The following is a 22,505-nucleotide window of genomic DNA, read 5'->3' on the forward strand; positions in this document are numbered from 1 at the left end:
ACCTCTTCGAAAGCTGGGCCTAGAAGTATCGGGGCCGGTTATACTTTCTTTTGGGGCCACCACTCTGGGATACAGCAACAGGGATGTTTTCTTCGCCATTGAGGAATTCATTCGACAGTCTAAAAGAATATCTATCTAAATTCTGCCTGAGTAAATATTTCATTACCAATAATTCAAACATAAATTCATTATATTAGTTAATAATAGCTTCTACGAACGACACTCTTCAGATGATATTAGCAAAATTCACCCTCTACTCGGCCAATCCCCTGCATTGGGTATGAGCCATGCACAGAGGACAACAACAACAACAACAACCCGTGCTGCTAGTTAGCCCTTGTCGTAGTAAAACCGGTGTCCAGTTGTCGCGACTCCTGTCTTTAACACACCCTCGTTTGAGTATCTTTATTAGATGGACATTCGGTTCAAATCTTTAAAGCCATTTTTCTCAAACATTTTTTGCATCCTCACTTAGGCGAACAGTGATAACTTTCTTTCTACCGAATATTCTCACATAAAATTTTGCGTGCTATATCTTTGTAAGTTGAACTGTTCTTTATTCAAGCACAACTATTGAAAACGAGCGGAAACCTTTTGCACTATAGCCAATTGTGTGCAAAATCAACCTGCCAAATAGCAACTTTATCAGTCTTTCTACGATAACGCATCTTAAGTTAGATATGTGGTGATCATGGAGCTTAAATGCACAGAATATTGCCCTCACTTAGTACCTGTCAAGTCGTGTTTGAATCGCACCAACCATTTTGTAGTTATGACTGCTGGACATTTTGATTTTTATAAGTTCTATTTTTTACATTTTCAGCGATTTCATAATTTTAATGTTTAAACTTACGTAATCCCTACAAGGCAAAACCATAAATATAACTTTTGGATGAAAACTGCAAATTTTTTCTCGAAGGTGGTAACCTACCTTAAGAGAGCTGCAAATAAAAAAAGAACGAGTAGCGTTACGCGCAGTGTTTGCCACGTACTTTTATTATTCTACACACTAAACAAAAATAACCAGAAAAGGGATGTTCCCTAGCGCATTCCCCTTTCTGAGTTTTTTTTCCTACGTACCAGTCGATGTAAAAATTTACTCTGATGCTAACCGAGTTTCTGAACGTAGAAAGAGTAATTATTGACCCCGCTGAGGTTTTCAGCGCGTATAGTCAGAGTAATTTTTTACTGCCTTTACAAAGTTTTTTTCCGGTGTTTCTGAGTTATTTCTCGGTCGACAGTTTCTTGTGGCTGATGTAGTAGTATTTATTTACTCCCGTAAATCAGTTCCCGCGGCTATTTCTGGTGTTAAAAAAAGAAACAAAGGGTTGCGCGATCGCACCATAATCCACCAAAATTTGAATTTAATCAACGTAGAGGACGCAGTATCCATGACATATAGAGATAAAGTATACACGAACACACACACACACACCAACACCAACGCAGAATAACACACTACATAACCCGACCGCTCACGATACACAACCGTACTCTGGCCACCCGGTGTATATATAGGCACCGCATCTCGACCACCATGTAGTGCCGGTAGGAGACGTATGTTTTGCGTGCTTGAACAATAAAGATTCACAGCGTACGCGTAAGCTTTTAAGGTCGGTGGCAAGTCGCCATGAGTCACGCCGACCTTTTATCATACAGCCGCCTTATCTCACCTTATTGATTATCCATTTATTATGTGGCACTCCGTCGTGTTGACGGCACCCGCATTTGCAGTGCTGATGGATAAGCCCGCAAAATATAGCTAAGCACACACAATACACGGCCCCTCAATAAATTTTTCATTGAGCAGCGGTGCACAGGCACACTAGCAGCACATACCCAGCTCGAACGCCGGCGAAGAAGAGCGGCGCCACGCCTGTACCGGCTTCTTACCGACGTCATCGCTAGGCCTTTTCGAGGAGCACGGCTATGCGATGAACGACAGCTGGCGATCACAGAATGCATCTCCTGTGCAATTTTCGACGACGTTATTTTAGACACAATTTTAATATACGTGTCCGCTATTCGCGGTGTCTTACGGAGCGATGTACTTACAACGAACGACATAGGCGTGCGCACGGGGGGCGGGGGAGGACCTAAGAGGGGGGCGTAAATTCTGCCCCATACATTGACATAACAGGGAGGGGGGCGCTGCGATTCGGGGGGGGGGGGGCGCAATGTCAGCGCCATACATTGACCTAATTGCACCCTTCAAAATGAGTGCAAGCCTGCATTTTTATTTGACCACACCACTCATCTGCATGTTTCTCAAGATGTCATTTTACGCATTTTTCTATGCTCGCGCCTCTTCTTTTCGAAACTGCTGAGTCATCGAGCTCCATACATTTTTGGGCAATTTTACTGGCACATATCCAGTCATGTGATGCAGTAATATTTCATAGATGTGTACATTTTTTAAAACATTGTCAAAGTAGGCGCAGAATCGCCGTATTCATTCACCACAAAACATATATCACAAGTCAAAGCAACAGATGCTTATTGGAGCGAATAGGAAAGCGCCATTCATTTTCTAGAAATCAGCAGAAAGTTTAGGCACTGCGTTAAGCTGCGTATTTTTGAGCGATTTTTTCTGCAATCTATCTTCATCCACCTTGGCAATGTTCAAGTCACCCTTAAGGACAGAAAAGCTTTTCCTTGCAACATTACTGTAAGGGGGCAAACAATGCACGTACATTATTACCCGTAATCTTTTAGAACAGAATCTGAGAGGGTCGAGCGCAGGTGTTTGGGACGTTTGGCATGGAATCACCCTAAAGCAAGAGGAATGTTTCTCGCAATCTCTTCCATCTTTGCCTTGTTTCTCTATGAATAACTCAATGCTTTCTCACTTTTTACACCATTCTCGTTGACTATACAGTGATGGTGCGCCTATAAGTGCAATTTGCGGTAAATATGCGGCATCGTGTGTCTAACGTTTTGCCTTAAAATCAATATTTGCAGCACGGAGGTTCGACTTCCTCGTGACTCCATCCGATGTAAAGGACCACCCTGTGCTGTTGTCCTTCGAGGACCACCTCATACTTGCCTCGGTAACGACGACAAGAACAACGACAACGTTCAGATGCGTGCGCTTTACAAATGAAGCGCTCAACGCATCACTCGAACTTGTAAGAAGTGGCGCACAACTGGTCTACACTACGGAAGTGTGCCACGTAACTGAGGCCAGTAAGGCCTTGTCTGGCATTGGACTACCGCTGACAAGGAAGTTCAGCGAATTTTTTGAGTCTGGACCCTCAAGGATCGTGAAGTTTAGCGTTATTCTGAGCGCAGCTTAAATTCAGTGAGCCAGGTTTATCCCAACTATAAAATTCTGCTCTGACATCGCCTAACACGCATTCGTCTCATAGGATATGCTTGTTTAAGGAAGCGTGTTTTCAAGTTCCTACCGATCAGCGTCTCGAGGTCATGAACACATTTTCCCCCGTTCGTTTTCATGCATGCGTGCACTAGCAACACTTCTGAATTGCAGGACTCACATTTCTCCCAAATGCTCCCCATTATCTTATCGGTATCTGAGCCAAAATCATTAAAGCTGCGACTTTGGTTACTAGCGAAATACTACAGATTATTTTCATGCAATAGCTCGCTAGCAGAACCATTGAAAACAACTTGAGACTAAGAAGAGTTGTTATGGTTTTCAAATCAGGAAATTTTTCTGACAATCCAAATTAGCGGCGAATATCTTTCATCTCTATTGCGTGGAAAATGAACCACACGATCTACTCGTATATCGCCAGTCATGTTGATCGCCATTTTTTCCAATAGAGTATGGCTTTTGCGCACGCCTGTATTTCAAAACTCGGCTTTTTGAATTCACAAGCGACTTGCCTTTGAATATATACTCGCTTTTCATACTGCTGCCATAAGTCTGGAGTTCTTGAAAACATTCTATCGTTCTCCGCATCACCGCTGAATTAGTAAACATCGATGCCCCTCTCTCGATCCGATGGTTTATCTTGCATTCAGAGCTTCCTTTTCAATCGCAGGCAATTCGCAGCAGTGGGCATTCATATAGGTCGGCAAACTCACTCATGAGTCGACTCACTCCGACTCACTCACACTAAATTGAGTCATGAGTCTCAGCATGATTCAATCCGGGTGAGTAATATTTTGGTGAGCTTGAGTCCGATTGAGTCCGGTTGAGGAAAATTTTCGTGACTGTGAGTCCGAGTGAGCCCTAAGCGCAAAATACATTTCCTGAGTGAATCTGTGTGAGCTCTACACTGCAGAACTTCAGCATTATTATCGCCCTTATGTAGGCTCGCGTTTACACTCACGTCTACTCGCACATACTTAACAGAATAGCGTTCATACGTCAGCTCATTATTTATTGTTCAGAGGGATGAGTTAGCGGAGGTGGGGGTGGGTGGGGGGGGGGTCGACATCCCCACGCAAACTCTGTCACGGGAAGTTCTTGATAGAAATATCTCGTGAGTCATCTCTTTCAATAAAAATGGGCTTACTAGATTTCAACCACTGCAAATTCATATTTGAAGGTCCGAGTTTAAAAGGCACCAAGCAGAGCATCGATTATGTGAGATATTGGTGTAAAGAGCATCGACACCATCATCGAAAAAGTTAAGTCTATGCTGATGGACTCGTGAGTCGACTCACTCACTCACACAGATCGAGCCGTGAGTCTGAGTCTGAGTGAGTGCAGGTGAATGATATTTTGGTGAGCTTGAGTCCGAATGATCCCGGTTAAGAACAGAATTTTTTATGAGTCTTAGTCCGAGTGAGCCCTAAACACAATATATACTTCTTGAGTGAGTCTGAGTGAGCTCCACATTTTTTGCCGATTATGCTTTATTGAGTAGCAGGAATGAAGAAGCCATTTTTCTCCTTTCACAAACACTGAGCCCTGATGACCTAATTTGACGCCACGTTTGTAAATCTATAAATACTTGCACCACTGGCTCAATTTTTCGTTTTTGGTCCTCTGATGTCCTAACTATTAGAAAAACACGCGAGGAAAGTACTTCGACCGAAATAAATTTCAGGGCTGAAAGGGTTAACGCAATAGCTACGTGGTGCTCTCGCTGGCAAATGTAACAAAACACACCATTATGCAAATTCACTCAGCTATTTCGTAGACGCTCCAACCTCATATTTGAGTATGGCCATAACAGTACTTGAACATGAAGATTCGTAACGGCATCTCGGCGCCATAATTACAAGCTCATATAACTGCAGTGATCGCGTGATAAAAATATGCACTGACTCAGTTAAAATAGTCGAATTCTTAAAAAAAAACGCTTGCACTCGGCCCACCGTATGTACGGTGGGCTTACTGCAAGCGTGCCTATCAGAGCTTTGTGCGCATAGAACTCGAGTATGTGTCTGCCATCTGGTCGTCTGCCATGTGTCTGCCATCTGGACCTTGTGGCTGTTCTCGGCGTCTGGTTAAGCACCTTAGAATACAATTAGGTGGATCTTGTAAGGCGTTTAATCAGTCGTTTTTAACCTGGGTGTGACTGAATCATGGAATTGTTTACCTGTTTGTATAGTCAATGAACGAGATCCAAATAAATTTCAACAGATGTTGATTAAGCACATGTGCTAACATTTGTATCCCTCTTACCAGGTCATTCTTGTTTTTTATATTTATTCCTTCATTTAGGTCCGACTCGCAGCGTGAAAGCTATTAAACCACTTTTGTTACCCTCACATGACAGATGTTGAATGATGTCACTTGAATCAATGGTAAGTAAAAAGGGCCTTTAACGGAGCTATAAATAATGATGTTGATGCAACCCAGAAGGCGATATTTTTATGATGGAAATACGCAGTCTCCATTCAATTAATTACATACACTTCATTTCGCTGCTTCCCCGGCCGTTGCGTCGGTCATTCGCAGTCTAAGGTAGCTGGCGTTCATCGCTTGTCATAACATTCGCATTACTATGTGGGTTTATAATGTCCCCGTTGCACAAAAACATAGAGGATCGAGTGCTGGGTTGCAACCGCACGTTGTAACAGAGTCGCGAAATTGCGAGCCATAGTGTGGCCTTCGAAAAGCATTTGTTAGTTTCACTGGGTGCTGGAATATCGTTTCATGTAGACAAGGACTGTAATACGTTAGGATAACTTGCACATTTCTGTGGCGGCGTCGTACGCGAAAATTCCGGCGCCGGCGAGCGTACGAAAACGCGGCGCACAAATTTGAACCGGTAATTCGTGCATTTCTATGCGCCGTTAATTCACCAATAAGTGCTGCTCTCTGGATCGCGGGCTTCTCGGCGATCGGCCGTTTTCGATACGGCAAACTGATCTTTAATCAGGTGAATTGTCATTTTATGTTGCCACATTGTTGCCCGGATATGAATGACGGTCGTTGTGACTTGTAGCAGCTAAAGTGTTGCGCTGCTAAGGCACGTATAGGAAGTCCAATGCCGCGCACGGATGAAGGAAACAGTTAGGAGAGCATTGCGCAATGCCATATAAAGAAAGAAGGAAAGAATGTGTTACGTCAGGCATGAACACGCTAATGTTCGTTTGGCCCGCTTGTCCCGATCCCGACGTTAGTTAACAGAGGAAACGCACAGGTTTAGCGCGCAGTGGTCACCTAAGGTCTTCCGGAACATTGCCAGCTCAGTGAAGTAGTACATTGACACGTCTGGCGGCAAACAACCATATGAGCGTTTGGTCTGTTCAGCACGTGTGACCGCGGTATACCACCACTTCAGTCAATTAAATAATATAGCATATGGGGTTTAACGTCCCAAAGGACGATATGATTATGAGGGACGCCGTAGTGGAGGGCTCCGGAAATTTCGACCACCTGGGGTTTTTTAACGTGCACCTAAATCTAAGTACACGGGCCTCAAACATTCTCGCCTCCATAGAAAATGCAGCCGCCGCGGCCGGGATTCGATCCCGCGACCTTCGGGTCAGCAGTCTAGCGCCATAACCACTAGAGCACCGTGGCGGGGCCTTCAGTCAATTCCACGGCGATCACATGCAAGAAAGTGTCAAATATCTCATAATAATGCCAAGCTTTGCTATTTCATGATTGCTTCATTGCATTCAGGATAAGAAACATATAATTAAAAAATAAAATTATGAATAAGTTTTGAATTGCATATGATATTCGTATGAAGTAAAATGTGGGCGCAAGGATGCGTCGCCCGTGCCCTGTTCGCACTCGTCGGGAAGCGGGCTGAGGATGGCATTCGGATAGGCGCGAAAATGCGTTGTGTGTGCCGTGTTCGCATTCGACTGATAGAAAAATAATGCCCGACAGAGGAGACGCGTGCTGAACACGCCTGAGCAAGGCGAGGAGAGCGGTTTACGGTGAGTTTGCAGAGAGCGTGTCATTCATGGTATTTCCATATTCCGATATTTCGCCGAAAACAAGAGGCGCCGGCGCGTTGTACTGCGCAGTATCCTGTGTGTCGACGAAGCTGTGCCCGCTGTGCACACGCGATGTACTTTTCTTAAGATGCGATGCTTCATCTCGGCATTCATTAGGGAGTTTTCGAATAGGGGCCCCAATTGTTTTCGGGCTCCAAAGAAATAGGGTCGCGGCCACTGCGCATGCGCGAGACCCAAACACCATTTGGGTTTGGCGTTGGGGACGCTATGTCTCGAATTTAGCCCCAAAGCCTGCCCCAAGAACGTTGCGTCAAACAAACATGATGGCACCCACTGAAGCGACGGCTCTTGGCCAAGTCTACAGTGACCTAGAACAGAGGCAGTGTCCAAAGCGCTGCCGACCCTATTCGAAAACTCTTAGCATCTGCTTGACCCAAAGTAAGCACACGCAAAGGGCTTTGGGGCCCCTATGCGAAAACTCCCTATTGCGTGCTTCATTGCGTGCTATTCGTATTGCCACGGGTGTTTATAAACATTATTTTGATGTATTCGGGTTTCAGCCACAAAAGCTGTTAGCAGCACTCGGCGCAGACCACGCCGCAATGATTGGGAAGCATTAATGATAACGCTGGAAGGTTCGATGACTGCTTTTAAAAGACGACGCGCTCCGGCGATGATCAGGTTATCGACGGCCAACGCTCTGTTCGCCGCTATCAGTGCACAGCGTGTATTGCTTGTAGTTTGACTTATCATTTTGCAGTGCACAAGTTCGCTCAAATAAAGTTTCGTCTCAAACCTGCCGACTGCTGCCTCCTTCAATGTCACGTCTACGTGTAATATTGCTTTATGATGTATTGCGAATACCGATTAAAAACAAGATTAAGGCAGCTTCTAACTAGAGGTGTCAAGCCTAAAGGAAGTGCGGAGCTGGGCAGCCTTCTTGGTTTCTCTTCGGTTTTTTCTTTGCTTCCTCCTGTTTCTTTCCTTTTCTGTTTTTTATGTCTCTCTTTATTTCTATTTCTTTCTTCCTCTCTGTTTAACTATTTCTTTCTCTTTATTGGTTTTTCTACTCTTCCTATTTGTTCCCTTTCTTTATCTCTATTTTTATTTCTCGCTTGCTTCTTTTTTTTCTTTTTTTATGGGTGGTGTTGCCTGCGTTACACCAAGTGTCGACAGCATGTGATAGCCCGGGCCCCTAAAGTGCTCCGCACTTATCATCATCAAGGTGCTCGAAGGACAGGAGGAAGAAGACTTCTTGGCGTGAACGCGCCCTCAATATGCGACAGATGGCTATGCTATTCATGGTTTTGCCTGCGTTACGCCAAGCTACGACAGCATATGATGACAGCATACGACATCCCGGGCCCCTATAGTGCTCCGCACATTAAAAATAAAAATTACACCATCTCCCGCTAAAGGGGACCATGAGGCGAGGCGAAGCCGGAGCACTTGCACGATCGCGTTCCGTTGGCGTTCGTCCCTCGCGTCTTGGAACGCGAAGAGGGACGATGCGCGCGTTATATCTTCCATCTAGCCTGGCCGTTAATTCTCACAGGGCGAGCGGGGAACGCGGTCGACAGGCGGGCGAGAGGGGGGCGGCGTAGGAGTGGAGAGAGAGGGGGAGGGGTCGCGCATGCGCTCGAGCTCATCGCGGCGTTGCGCAGGAGAGAATTTCGGCATGTCTAGCCCGCGTTTGAGAGGAAGAGTGGATAGGGAGAGGGGAAGTGGAGAGGGTGAGTGGAGAGGGGAAGTGGAGAGGAGGTGTGTGGAGAGGGTATGCGCATGCGCAGTAAGGGTGGTCACGCCGCACACCACCACCACCACCACCGGATTGAGCTCCGCCTTAAGATACAACGCATCTAAAAATTGCCGAAGCCTGCACTAAGCCTCGCAAGGCGTGACACAGCAAAACAGGACGATTCTGAAGACAGTTTGGTTGCTTCTAGGATTCTAGGCCTTATCTAGGTCATGTGGGTTGTTTCTTGATTGCTTCTAGGTCGTTGCTAGGCTTTAGCTAGGTGGTGCTAGGTTTTTTTTACGTTGGTTCTCAGCGCAGAGAGGTTCCAGTTAAACCACAGACAGTCGCAGACAAAACACGTATGTCCAAACTCCAGAGGCAAACTCGCGGTGAAACCGCGCGTTCGCACGTCTCACAGATCTACGGGCAGGTCGTCGTTGGCGTAGGCCTTCCATCGCTTCGGGGTCTTCTCGCAGCCGCCATTGCCTTTCCCGTTCCGTAGTGTTGGTGTAACTGTTGCGTTCTTCGTTTTTAGTGTACCAGTGGTGAGTATATGTGGGATTGACCCGATTTCTGTGGCACATACTTGATAGGCCACACATGACAGGCCACGCAGGACAAGCCACACAGGATAAGCCACACAGGATAATCCAGACAGGATAAGCCCCACAAATTACGGCTGCCCTAAACAGATTCGCTGTTAATAAATACGTAATATATGCAACCTTACTCGGCGCGTTGTGTCGGCTGCTTGAGATATACAGGGTGTCCCAAATATCACGCAGCGTGATTTAAAAAAATGAAGGGCGGTGCGCGACGCAAACATATTACATCTCGTTCCTATAGTATACAATAGAGTAGGCAAAAGGTTTCTTTTTCGTTAATAAAGTGCAATTAGTTAGTCATAATTATATTTGTAACTCGGCAACTACTCGCCTAATTATCAAAATGTCATCGGGGTGCATGTGGGCACGTTCAAATGACATCTAACTGCGCTATTTTCACCAACGTATTCAAAACGTGCTCATTTTTCCCGCCTGTTCAATCGATGCCCGTGCGCGAATCAGCCTTTGATAATTCGTTCAACTTACAATTGAGGGCACTAAAAGCGCCACGCGTTAGGCGGCGGTCAGGTGGTATTTTTTTTTTAATTTCGCGCACTTTAAAGAAAGGCCGGGAAAAATTAAGAGAAGAGTTATCTTGATTGAAAAAAATCGATGTTTCTGAACAAGCGCTACAACATTTGTATTGAACAATTTTCTTTAGAGTTACTATTTAAAAAGTACCGTATCTGCGTGCTTCGCTGCAAATGTCGTCTAAACACGATAGAAGAGGCGCTGCGTGAGATATGAACGCCATCTGGCAATACGTCGGGAAACGTGAATGCTGTGTTGCGGGCTGGTAGTCCCGGCGCAGCAGCAGGCGAAGACCGGCGGTGACCAACGCGGCCGGCGGGGACGCCATCCAGCCCGAACACGCGGTTTGGCGCGAAGCGCCGAAGCAGAAGAAACGTCCGCACTCAACGAGTACTCTCCACACACTCTTTTATATTCGCGTCGCCTGGGTAAAGCAGGAATGCCAGAGCGGCGCCCCATGGCACTCGTACAGTGCAATACTGAACCGAAACCGAAACACAACAATGAGCTCGTGCAGAGGGCACGGAGGAAGCAAGTTTCGGCGCAGTCCCATTTTCAGCGCAGCTTAAGAAACTAGGGTCTATAGAATTACGTATCTATGTATTTTCTATTCAAGGAACACACCACCTAATACTTACCTAGTGATGTTGCGCCTCAGATATGCGTAATGTTTGCTTTTTGATCAACAATGTACACAAGTATGAACCTAGTCAGCCGTTCACGATGGCTGGCCCTTGGGCAAGTGGTTCAACTTTGGCCGAGTGGCTGAATCGAGGGACGTGCCGACAAACAGAAAGACAGACAGAAAGACAGACCAAAATTTCTGCGTGTAAGTTCCCCAAGAAAGACTATCGTCTTTAAAAGTTTATTGAACATTACTTGTTAATTGCGGAGCTTTGCGGATCGGAAAAAATGTGGTGACGTGCTCTGTTTGGCTCAGAACAGTACTGCGCTAAGTAGAGACGCGTACCGCCTACGCTTAATTTTTTAATAATTGGTGCTTTTTATCTGAAAGACCCTGTATGCGTATTATGCACGTAACAGTATTACAAGCAGCCCTATTAACAGCGAAGCTGTTTAGCAAATCGTTCCTTGTGAGTCGATCGCAGAAAACTATCATCATCTTAATGGGTATGTGTCACTGTGTGGCTACCTGAGAACGTGTACAGAGAGAGAGAAAGAAAGACAGAGAGAAACAAAGAGATGGAAAGAAAGATATCAAGCAAGAGAAAGTGAAAAATTCTTGCCGAAAAGAAATTCTTCACGAGGTGGGATTCGAACCCGCGTACCCTCGATCCGACGGCGAGCGTCCTAACCACTCGGCCTTTTATAGTATAGTGTTGTGATGGTGCTGGGAAAGGGAAGTCAGCGTGAGGAGGAGAGATGGGATGGGGGAGGAAGAGGTAAAGGAGGAGGGGAGAGAGTAAAGCATAGAACAGAAGGAATGAGAAAGAAAGAAATAGAGAGAAAGAAACGCGGAAAGAAAAAGAGAGACAGGCCGAGCATCAACGAAAGAGAGAGAGAGGAAGAAAAGATAGAAACAAACGGGAAGCAAGCATCGCGTCGTCTAGCGACCAGCAACCACACGAGCTGGCCAAGCCACGCATGCGCAGTAGCTAAGCCACGCCCTCCGATGGAGACATCGCGCGCAACCTCCGCTCCATAGTGCATAGCCTGGCTGCGTACTCACGATGAGGAAGCCGCATCTTGAAACTAGACGTGTCGTTCAACCGGGAGTACGAGCGGCGACGGGTCCGTGTTTCGCTGTGCCAAGCTTTGCGCATCTCAGTGAAAACTGCCCGCAATTTTTTTATACATTAACTACACGCACTATGCTTGAATATCATGATGCCGATGGCGGCCTTCCCAGTAGTATAAACCTGTAACATTCAATAAAATTTCGTTAATTCCTAAAAGCTGCTCACTAAATTTTTTTTAATATAGTTAGCCATGACTGCGGCTTTCAATTTTCGTATTAAGTACTCCGCTTTCGGCAAAATCTGCGATGTGCTAGCGCCACCTTTGGGACACTTTGCATGAAATGACCCATATATATATTGGTACGCGCACACGAAACTTTCAAAGGGGGTGTTTAATGAGCACAGAGGCACAAAAGACCATGGTGATCTCAGAAGCAGCATCGTCATATATATATATATATATATACAGGGTGTCCCAGCTCTCACGCAGCAAGATTTAAAAAAAGAGGAACGGCGTTACGCGAAGCAAACCTACTGCATATTGTTCCTAGCATACTCGTGTAGCCACTGCTATTTTTTAGTTAATGAGGTTTACTAATTAGAAGTAATTATATTTGTAACTTTGTAACTCGACAAGTACTCACCTAATTGTCAAAATGTCAACGAGGCGTATGTGGGCATGTTGAAATGGCATCTAACTGCGCTACTTTCAACAACGTGCAACCGCTGCACCACATATATATATATATATATATATATATATATATATATATATATATATATATATATATATATATATATATATATATATATATATATATATATATATATATATATATGCTGCAGCAGCGACATGTTAGTCATAAAGCTGAGGCGAACATGCAAGGCGAGCTTGATCTGTTCGTATAGCTTGATGACCCGTGATTAGGTTTGGCTCACGAACACAATGCGGAGGGAAATCTAGTGAGCATCGAATACTTGGCTCATTGAATCGGTAAGCAGAACTGAAATGCGAAAAGCACTTGTTAGTATTGAATTCTTCTTCCTCGCTGTTTTCAATCGCTCTGTTGTACATTGCTGCTAACATGGGTACCTGTTCCGGGAAAGTCAGCAGTAAAGACGAAATGCATGTGTCCATGCCTGAACTTCCCTCTTAGTGATTACTCTTTCAAATGCGTGAAGTGGCGTTGCTGCAACAATGACAGTGTGTCATCGGCTAATATTCCCGATGAAATTACCTATACTGATCAGGAAAGCAGCGTACACTAAAGAACGTGTTGAACGGGTGTCCTTTCACCTCACTGAAACAGTCCTGATATCTTGCATGCCTCTCGATTGCATTATCGCCGCGTGCCCGGCACCCCCAGGTCACGGATGGCATGCACGTTATCAGCGTGAGACAGCATTCTTCATAGGAAAGTGGCGAGCGCCAAGAATTCAATAAAGGAAACGCAAGCCAGCAGCAAAGCAGCCGGTGGAAGATCTCTCCATCGTTGCCATGGCAACGGCGCGCGGCCGCGCTTTGTCGCGTTTCCGCGTCTGCTTGCCTACCGCTTCGCCATCTGTTCCGCGCACACCAGTCCCCGCCGCCATCGCCGCCGGCCTGCGCCAGTCGGCGAAGGGCGAGGGGGGGGAAGGGGAGGGGGCAGTTGCTGAAGGCCTTGACTGTCTGAGAAAAATACCTGTTCTCATTATTCTTGTCAGTAAAACACACCCTCCGTCAAACTTTTGGGAGGGGAGGCGGGCCCCTGGGGCATACCCCCGAGCTACGGGCCTGGGCTCTGGACTCCTAGGTGGCCCCAGTCGGTCTACGAAACTTCTTCCGAAGTACCACGGCCCGTACCGTGTGCTCTAGCAAGCCTCGTACTTGATATACGCCGTCAAGTCAAACAATCTCGAGGCATGAGATTGTGCATATGGACCTGCTAAAGCCTCACTGTCACTGTGCAGCTGTCCGTAATTAGCCAGGATGGCTCTTTTTCGGAGGGGTAGTAAATGTAATGCAAAAGAGCGGCACTACTTGCAGAAGCAGAGAATGCTGCTCCCGTAGAAAAAAGGCGACGATTCGACAAGACAAGCTTTGCGTTGGTTCTACTATTCCTGGTTGCGTTTCTGCGTCTTCTCTAATAGTAGAGTACTTCTTCAAAACGCTTCAATATATTGTAAATGGCTGCCCTCATGCTTGCCTTGGTTTCGTTGCGTATTGCCTTCTTATGGCTGAGGTTAGCTAAAATCTGGGTTCCTTTTCATGGTTATTAAGTAATGGGTTGCGTGGTAATAAATAATAAAACATGAGAAGTTTACTTGTTCCATTTACAGAAGCGAAACCGAAACTGCAGCACATATCTTGGGATCGTGACGTGCATCTAACACCAAGTGCACGAGCTTCTAGCATTGTCGCCTCGTTCGAAAATGCTGGAGCCGCCGTCAAACCTGTGCCCTTTGGGTCAGCAGCCGAGCGCCGTAACCACAGTACCACCGCGGCAAACATAAGCAATTCTGAGAGAGACAAAAAGAGAGAAAGAAAAAACCGCATTGGGATTCTAACCCGCACCCCAGCGATTACGCGCGAACAGCCAGCACGGACGATCAACTCTTTCAGCCACAGCGTGCAGCGGCTGGCACGTGATACGATAGCTATTATAAAGATCGTATACGGTCAAACGCTCCTTGCAAAGCTTCTTGCCAGTGTCCCTACCTTCCAAAGAGCAGGAACGGAATGGAAAGTGAGAACGGCTGCTTTCTCTTTGCAAAAATGCGCTGTAGAGCATAAGTCGATGTTGCACAGCGTAAGGAACGAGGACGATATTGGAAAACACACACAGCGCTGAACTTACAACTGGCTATATTTTAAAGCTTACAGCAATATATATATATATATATATATATATATATATATATATATATATATATATATATATATATATATATATATATATATATATATATATATATATATATATATATATATATATATATATATATATATATACACGCTTTTCACCAGGAAAGAAAAAAGAATAGAGCAAGTGAAGCATGCAAAAAATTCCAGAAATATCGTAGAAGTCCAAGAAATTTTGAAACGTGATAAGAAGTGCATGATGCAGCTTTGCTTGCGCTTTCGAGCAACGAAAATGAATTTATCGTGATCGTAAAGTATATGTGATATCGATGATGGGTTGCTGTTTCCTGTGACTACAATTTTTTGTACACCAGGCCTGCAATCGTCGCGTGACTAAAATCACGTAACATTGCACAACATCTCCTTACGTGACTACAATCACGTAACAACACATAACAACTAGTCACGTGACTGAAAATCAAGTAAGATCACGTAATTAGTCACGCGACTAAAATCCCGCAACGTCAGGTAACACTTCATGTGACGTGTTTCCGCAAGAAACTTCGGAACAACCGGGTGGCGCGGGGCAACCTCAGCGTCTGCACTGGATTCTAATAAAGTTGTACTTTCTCTCTCACGTGACTAAAATCCCATCACGTAACTACTAGTGACGCGACATTTCTCCTTCAGAACCACGTATCAAGTGCGTAGTGTGGGGAACCGGCCGAAACCTGAGAAGAATAGAATATCCGAGCCTAACGATATCGTAGCACTACTAGCAAAAACTTTGCACCTCTAGCAAAAGCTTGGTATTACCAGCAAAACCTTAGAAGAAGCAAAAGCGAGCACTAGCTCCGTTTTCGGTTCCAGCCTTACGCAACTAGTAGAAGCTGCGCACATTTTTATTTATAGATGTTTAAAACGGCATCTTACTGCGGTACATTGAGGTTGGCTGCGAGTGCGTGAGAAAAGTGGCTGAATCACAGGATTTTCGTTTTGTAAATGGCAGCACCAGTCCCTGGACTTCCGCAAAGATTTGATCCACACGGACCTATCCGATGCAGCGCAGAGTGCTTTGTGATGTTAAAGGAGAAGGCATGCTGGTCTTTTTCTGTTGACGTAGGACGATAGATATGACAAGAGGTGAATAAAAATCCCAGTTTCATCGTAAGGGCGATGCAAAGAGTGCGATAGCAACAAATGAAGTAAGGATGGCAGCTATCTCTTCTAGATCTAATCTCGCGTAACTCTACAAAATGGTGCTTTAAGAGAACACAGCCACTCCAGGTAGGAAATGGGATTTCGCAGAGTCTCTTTGCGTTGAGAGCGCAGCATGTAGAAGGGTATACGAGCCGTGCGCTGATGCCTATCCAGATAGCGATTTTGATTTCTTTGAAAAAAAAAATCAAATATTCTTTCCTATTCTTTGCTTGGCTTAATTATCTGTTTGTTTCATTAGTTGTGTCTAACAAGGAAAAGAATCCCTCGAAGAATTCCCCTTCTTTCGTTAATATTACGACAGACACTTGCGTTAGTCCTAAAGTAAAAAGCAACTGCAAAAACGTCTAACTTTGTCATTTCATTACTATGCTTCGCTTTTCTAAGCTTAATTCGTTTCCTTTACGTTGCTGAGTTGTAGGTACCTGAGAACATCGTAACGAAATCATGAGAACGGAGAAATAAGTTTCCACCACAATACGCGTACGAAAGTTCGAAAGAGCTTTATTTACCATAACTTGATCGGGTGTTCTGTTCCTTAGGACGTTTATAAAAGAATAAAGTAAGAATTACAATTGTACATCTGAACGATATCATACGCGTAGAGTGTTTAAACATACACTAAAAAGTCATAAAATGAAGAGAAAAAGAAACGGCAGCTCAAAATTCCAGTAAAAAAAAAAACGCCAGGCCTGCGCTGAAACCGCAGCACAGTCACAGCGAAAGCTGGAGGAGCGGCGTTTGTAGAGCCCGTTAAGCTCTCTTGGGGCTACAACACAAGTACACTAGAAAGGTACCCACTACGCCATAAATAACAATTTTTGTGAATTTAGGAAGCACCTACTAAGCCATTATTCGTCATTCTGCGGAGAAGCGAGGCACCAGCTACACGTCTGTAAGGCATTATGTGCACTTTGCTGACGCGACGACTGATGACGATGAAGAATTATGGCTCAGCACTTTGTAATGGGTTGGAATCTTTAAACGGCCCACCAGTTATGTTTTTAAATGCGAAGCATTTCTTAGCGAACCTTTGGCACTTTGAGCGTTTCCATCTACGTATCTATCTATCTATCTATCTATCTATCTAGCCGCCTACGTCTGGGTGCTCTCATGATCGCCTCCTTCCTCTAGTGTAGACCAAAATTTGCGTGGGAGGGTAAGAGCATTCGACGAATATGATTGTCGGGTCATGACATCAATAATGTGAAAATTCTGTCGCGTACGTCGTCAAACCCTTTCCACTAGACACATGTGGCACATACCCGTTTGCCACGGGCCGCGGTGTACGGGTATGCGCCACAGGTGATTGACAGTTCATATCTACACAGGAACGGCGAGAACAGACATTGGTAACTTAAATGCGAGAGCGTTAAGAAAAACCAACATCGGCAGCGTTGACTTGACAAATGGAAAGAATGAAAATTAGGATCCCAGCAGGAATCGAACCCAAGCCTTCTGCGTCGCAATCAGGTATTCTACCACTGAACCACGCCACGTCTATAAACTGCTTTGGAAAAATAGCCTACGCAAGCGTAATATCGGTGCATCGTCAATTGTGGTTGTGGTGCTTGCTATCTAATTTTACAAGAAAGCAATGAGCACTACATGATACTCCTACGATGTGTACTCCTACGATACAGGCGTCATATCAGATCAGCGTCTGTGCTTCCAGTGTTGGCTCCGATTTTATAGGAGTCTAATAAACATTACATTTCTATTCCTATGATTCAGCAAGCTATAGTGAAGCATTGCTCGACCCCAGAGGAGTACATTAACGAAAGTTACATATGATATTCACATCACCATAAAGTGCACTTCGTCCGCCAGAATGACGCAGTGTCCTCTTCATTTCTTACGAGGCTGGGCGATGGCCTCATGCTCATCGCGAATGATGCCAGATTGATTGACGGCCGCTTTGTACACTAGGCAACGTAGGCCGCATACGCCCAGGTAGTTTTACGAATACGACAAGCGCCACCCACTGATCCAGGCCTACCAGCCTGGACGACCTATACCTCACCACGCGAATGGTGGCTTCAGGTTCCGACGTGTCGCCGGCTCTATCGGCTTACAATTTATCGACGAAATCACCGAGGCATCCACGAATTTTAACAGCTCTACTATACCACATACTTCACTACACATGGACCCCTCGTCACCGCGATCACGACCGGATCCTATAACAAGCCATGACCAGCTGCTGGTGCTCACTGATCACGGTGATGATGACCTTGTTCAACAACTGTCAAGAACTTCTTCCACACATGCACACGGGTTCGTGAGACGTGCGTGCGTTCTCCATCATAAGGGACAAGTATAAGCACTACATATCAGCTTACCGCTTCTGATGTTGGTTATACCCACGTTGCCATTGGGAGCGTTACCCAACCGTAAACAACTGGTTATGTAACACATGTGCGGCTCTTCGACATATATGTGTGCGTATAAAATTTATACAAATCTTTAGCGTCATTTTGTGACGTGTCGTCCAGTAAAAAAAAGTTACGCCAGAGTCACCTTCCCGCCGCATGCTTCGCATAACATCGACTCCCACGGTACGTGGGATCTGCCGAATTTTTTGCATTGGGTGACGCCCCGTCGCTATTTCCCTCTCCCGTCATGCTGTATAACATACGTTGACGTGGGAGAGAGACGGGGGGGGGGGAGGTGAAGAACTTTACTGAGACCCCGAGGAAATGGATCATGCGCTTATGGGCTTCCTTGGCAACCAATACAAGTGCACTTGCGAGGAACCCACTACGCTATGAATCATTGTAATTTTACTGAGACCCCGAGGAAGTGGATCATGCGCTTATGGGCTTCCTTGGCAACCAGTACAAGTGCACTTGCGAGGAACCTACCACGCTATAAATCATTGTAATTTTTGAGAGGTACGGCAGCAGGCACTGTGCCATTTTTCGTCATTCTACGGAGAGCGTTGGTACCTGCTAAACCCATGTGAGGCATTTTGCGCACTTTGTTGATGCTGTGCCTGATGACGATGAAGAATAATGGCAGAGTCCTTTGTAATGGGTTGGAAGCATTCAACAACCTACTCGTTGCGCAATTCGCATTGTGTGACGCCTGGTTACAGAATTCGCGTTGTGCGACGCTTGGTGCTTATTTTACTCTTCTACCACGCTATATTGCATATGCTAATGTGGTTCCTTTCCGACATGAAGCCTGTATAGGACCTTTTTGCAAAGCAGTTTCAAGCACCGGCATGGCTCAGAGGTTGAATGCTGGGCTCCCACGCAGAGGGCCCAGGTTCGAACCTCGTCCATCCTGGCATTTTTTTTTCTTATTTAGTTTTTTTTTTCTTATTTCGAGCGATACTGGTTACGGACACCGGCGGCGGCGGACAACTACGGCGCCAAAAGCGGCCGGCGAAATGATCTCATAACAGCTTTCGCTGTAAAACCGAAACGAAAGCTCTTTGTTTTGTTCTGGCGACGACATATTGAGGGAAGCTGTGGAACTAAGTCACGGGCTGAAAACAAATACTGCTGATCCGACGCCAGGAATCGAACCCATGACGGCGTGAGCGATGAGCTCACTCGGCCACAAAGGAGGGCTGGGCGCCGATGGTAAACAAGGGTTTATCATTGCACCAAAAGCATATGAAGGACCGCGTTTAAAAAAAACGCGTTAGGGAACAATGTTATGCCGATTGCGGCAAGTTGAGAATGGCTTCAAACGAAAGCTGAGTGCCAGAACTACATGTGATTTCCTGACCATTACCATAACTTGCTTAGTTTTACGACAGTGACCGTTTTTGTCTCGAAAAACGGGCCACATTTTTAGCCGTTTCTTTAGACTCCCATTGTACAATCTTTAACTGCTCTAGGAACAAAATTGAAGCTTACTGCAACATGATCGCTGCAGTTTTCTCGTGCGTTAAGGTTCCCAGAAGCGCTCTGTGGTTTGCGTTTTTCAACATTCAGCCTCTACGCGTAATAGTTCGGGAAAACCTTGCTTGTTCCATTGAAAATGCGCTAGTTTCGCGCCGTGGCCGCCAGGGGCGCCGGGTGGTATGTGTCCAAAAAAGCTGGATATGTTAAACTGTCACGAATTAAACCACGGCTCAATACACGTTCAGCACAATCAAGCTTATGCACTGAAATATTTCTTGCGGGTTGAATGTTTCAAAACAAACACTTCGTGCACACACGTGTTGCATGCAACATGGAGTTATTCCTAAACATACCTGCAGTCATGTAGGCATAGCCATTTCCTTGGCGAACGCGGTCTCTGTCTTCATTAAGGATCGGCGTCAGCCTTGTCATGACGCCGCTCACGGATACACATAATTCGTCTGCTGCCGTGGCTGCAAAGTACGGCTGCTTATACATGAGCTGCACCGGCTCCCAACACAGTGCAAGGATTTGTCTGAACTGGCCGTGCACGATGCCTGCACTTGTTTAAAACGAACGCCTCAGTTCAGAGGGCGCCACCTTGCACTGCCAAAACGAATGACCAAGTGCGGCACCACATGAACCAGTTCAGGCAGTGCAGGTAAATCGAACGGACCTTATAGTTCTCGCCTAATGCCAGTCGTGGTATTGTGCGCGCCCCGCAAATCTTCCCTGACGTCGACAATACTCGATTTACTCGTGTAACGTCACACGGTGCCTCGGTCTACGTCATACCAGGGACGATGTCGCGAGGTGCTGCCAACTCAGATGAGCGCTCACGCTTACTTTAAAGGACCCCTGACAGCAAAATCTTTGTTTATGACTTTTTATTGCAATTTGTAGCTTTGTGTCTGGTAATCCCTAAATTGAATCGTAAATGCTCTAACGTATCGTATAGCTAATGCTAGCGTAGTTATTTGTGACCATTGCAGCGTCACTTCGGATCGCCCGCCTAAAAACAAGAAGACACTAGCGCCCCATGCGGGGTAGCGCCAATGATCACTTGCACTCAAGCTGCGGTGACGTTGAAAGCGGTTTTCAAATCGGGGCCCCGCGCGCGGTATCGATTGAAACGATGTGATGTGGGTGCCTCGGTATAGGGGAGACCCACGCCGTGGGAGGCGCTGCGGTGCCTGGCGCGGTCAGTCAATGTGGGGAGAAAACTGGTTACTCGAGTGTTGACCCCTGCGCTGAGACCACTCTGCCAGCGATATCGAAACTGAGTGCACCGGCTGCGTCGCAAGGGCGGTCCGTGTACTGCGTCACACCGAATATTCCCTTTACCTAATTTTATGATGGCGCGCCGCGTGAGGACTTCGCCGCGGGAAAGACGGCGTGTCATTTGAGGGGAGCGAGCCCAGCAACGGTCCTTCGCGCGTGATGTGCGATGCTTGCCGCCTTCTTTGTAGTTTTGACTTTGCCTTTCTTTGTGATTTTAGCTTTGACGCGCATCGCTGTCTCTGTCATGTGCGATCCTCGACCCGCAACAACACTGCTTAGCATGACGTGAGCTGTAGCGTTGAGGGGAACGCTGGCAGCGTTATCATGACCCCTTTAAGATCACAAAGAATGCGACAAGTACTGCACATGACGCGCGATGGACCATCAGTCGGCTTGCTCTTCCCAGGGGACACACTGTTTTTCGCGCGGCGAGGTCCTCGCGTGGCGCACCATCATTCAGATCACGTAGAGGTAAGTTCCGTCGTGCCGCAGCACATTCCGGCGCACCCGGTGTGCTCTGCAGTTGCGGCATCGCCAGCACCGCGGTCTGGAAATTCGACGATTTTTTTAATCAAATCTGCAAAAGATGTTCATTAAAAATGAGCCACTATAACAAATGTCAGCTTTAATGGCGACCAACGTCGAATAGTTTTTAGCGAATCAGCTGATAAACTTAATGAACATTAGTGTTCACATCTGTACAGCTGATTTTTATGACGCCTAACATTAAGCCTGTTTTCATAGGAGGGATGGTTCTCAATGTCCTAAATTGCTTTGTTGCAGTTGTGCATCGAGGTGGAACTTCGGTTCAATGCTAACATAGCAAGACTCGAGAGCGAACTCAATGATGTGGTAGACGTTTTCTCTGTAAAGAAAGAACGGGTCTGCACACTGGTGGATGTTATGAAGCACATACAAGGCAACGTTGGGCACAGTCTGATAAATGAGGTACGTGGACACCCTCTTCAACACTAATATTTTGCGGCTTGAGCCCTCTCGTAGATACGCAAAAAGGATTCTTTGTCCCTCTGAAAAACCTGTTTAAAATTTTTGTATCTTACACCACCACACTCCCACTTGTGGTATGTTGTAACACTGAATATATGGTTTGCTAGTGCCAGCATTAATAGCTCGCTGTTCTCATTTTGCCCTTAGTGGCACATATCTTCATTTTATTCTGTGGGCAATAAGCGCATGCATACCATACTCTGCACAACCAACAAATTTTGGCTAGTAGTTTATGTAGTCTGTAATTTCTTTTTGTAGACGGAATTGCCTGGTGATGAACTTCGAATATCAGCGCCTCACATTTACTGCACTCCTGACAAAGTCTGCGTTTTTGCTGGCAGCCAAGCCGAACTCATCTCTGTCTCCACATCTGGATTACCGCGGGCACTT

This window comes from Rhipicephalus sanguineus, chromosome 7 (assembly GCF_013339695.2).
Source record: "Rhipicephalus sanguineus isolate Rsan-2018 chromosome 7, BIME_Rsan_1.4, whole genome shotgun sequence".
NCBI classification, from domain to species: domain Eukaryota; kingdom Metazoa; phylum Arthropoda; class Arachnida; order Ixodida; family Ixodidae; genus Rhipicephalus; species Rhipicephalus sanguineus.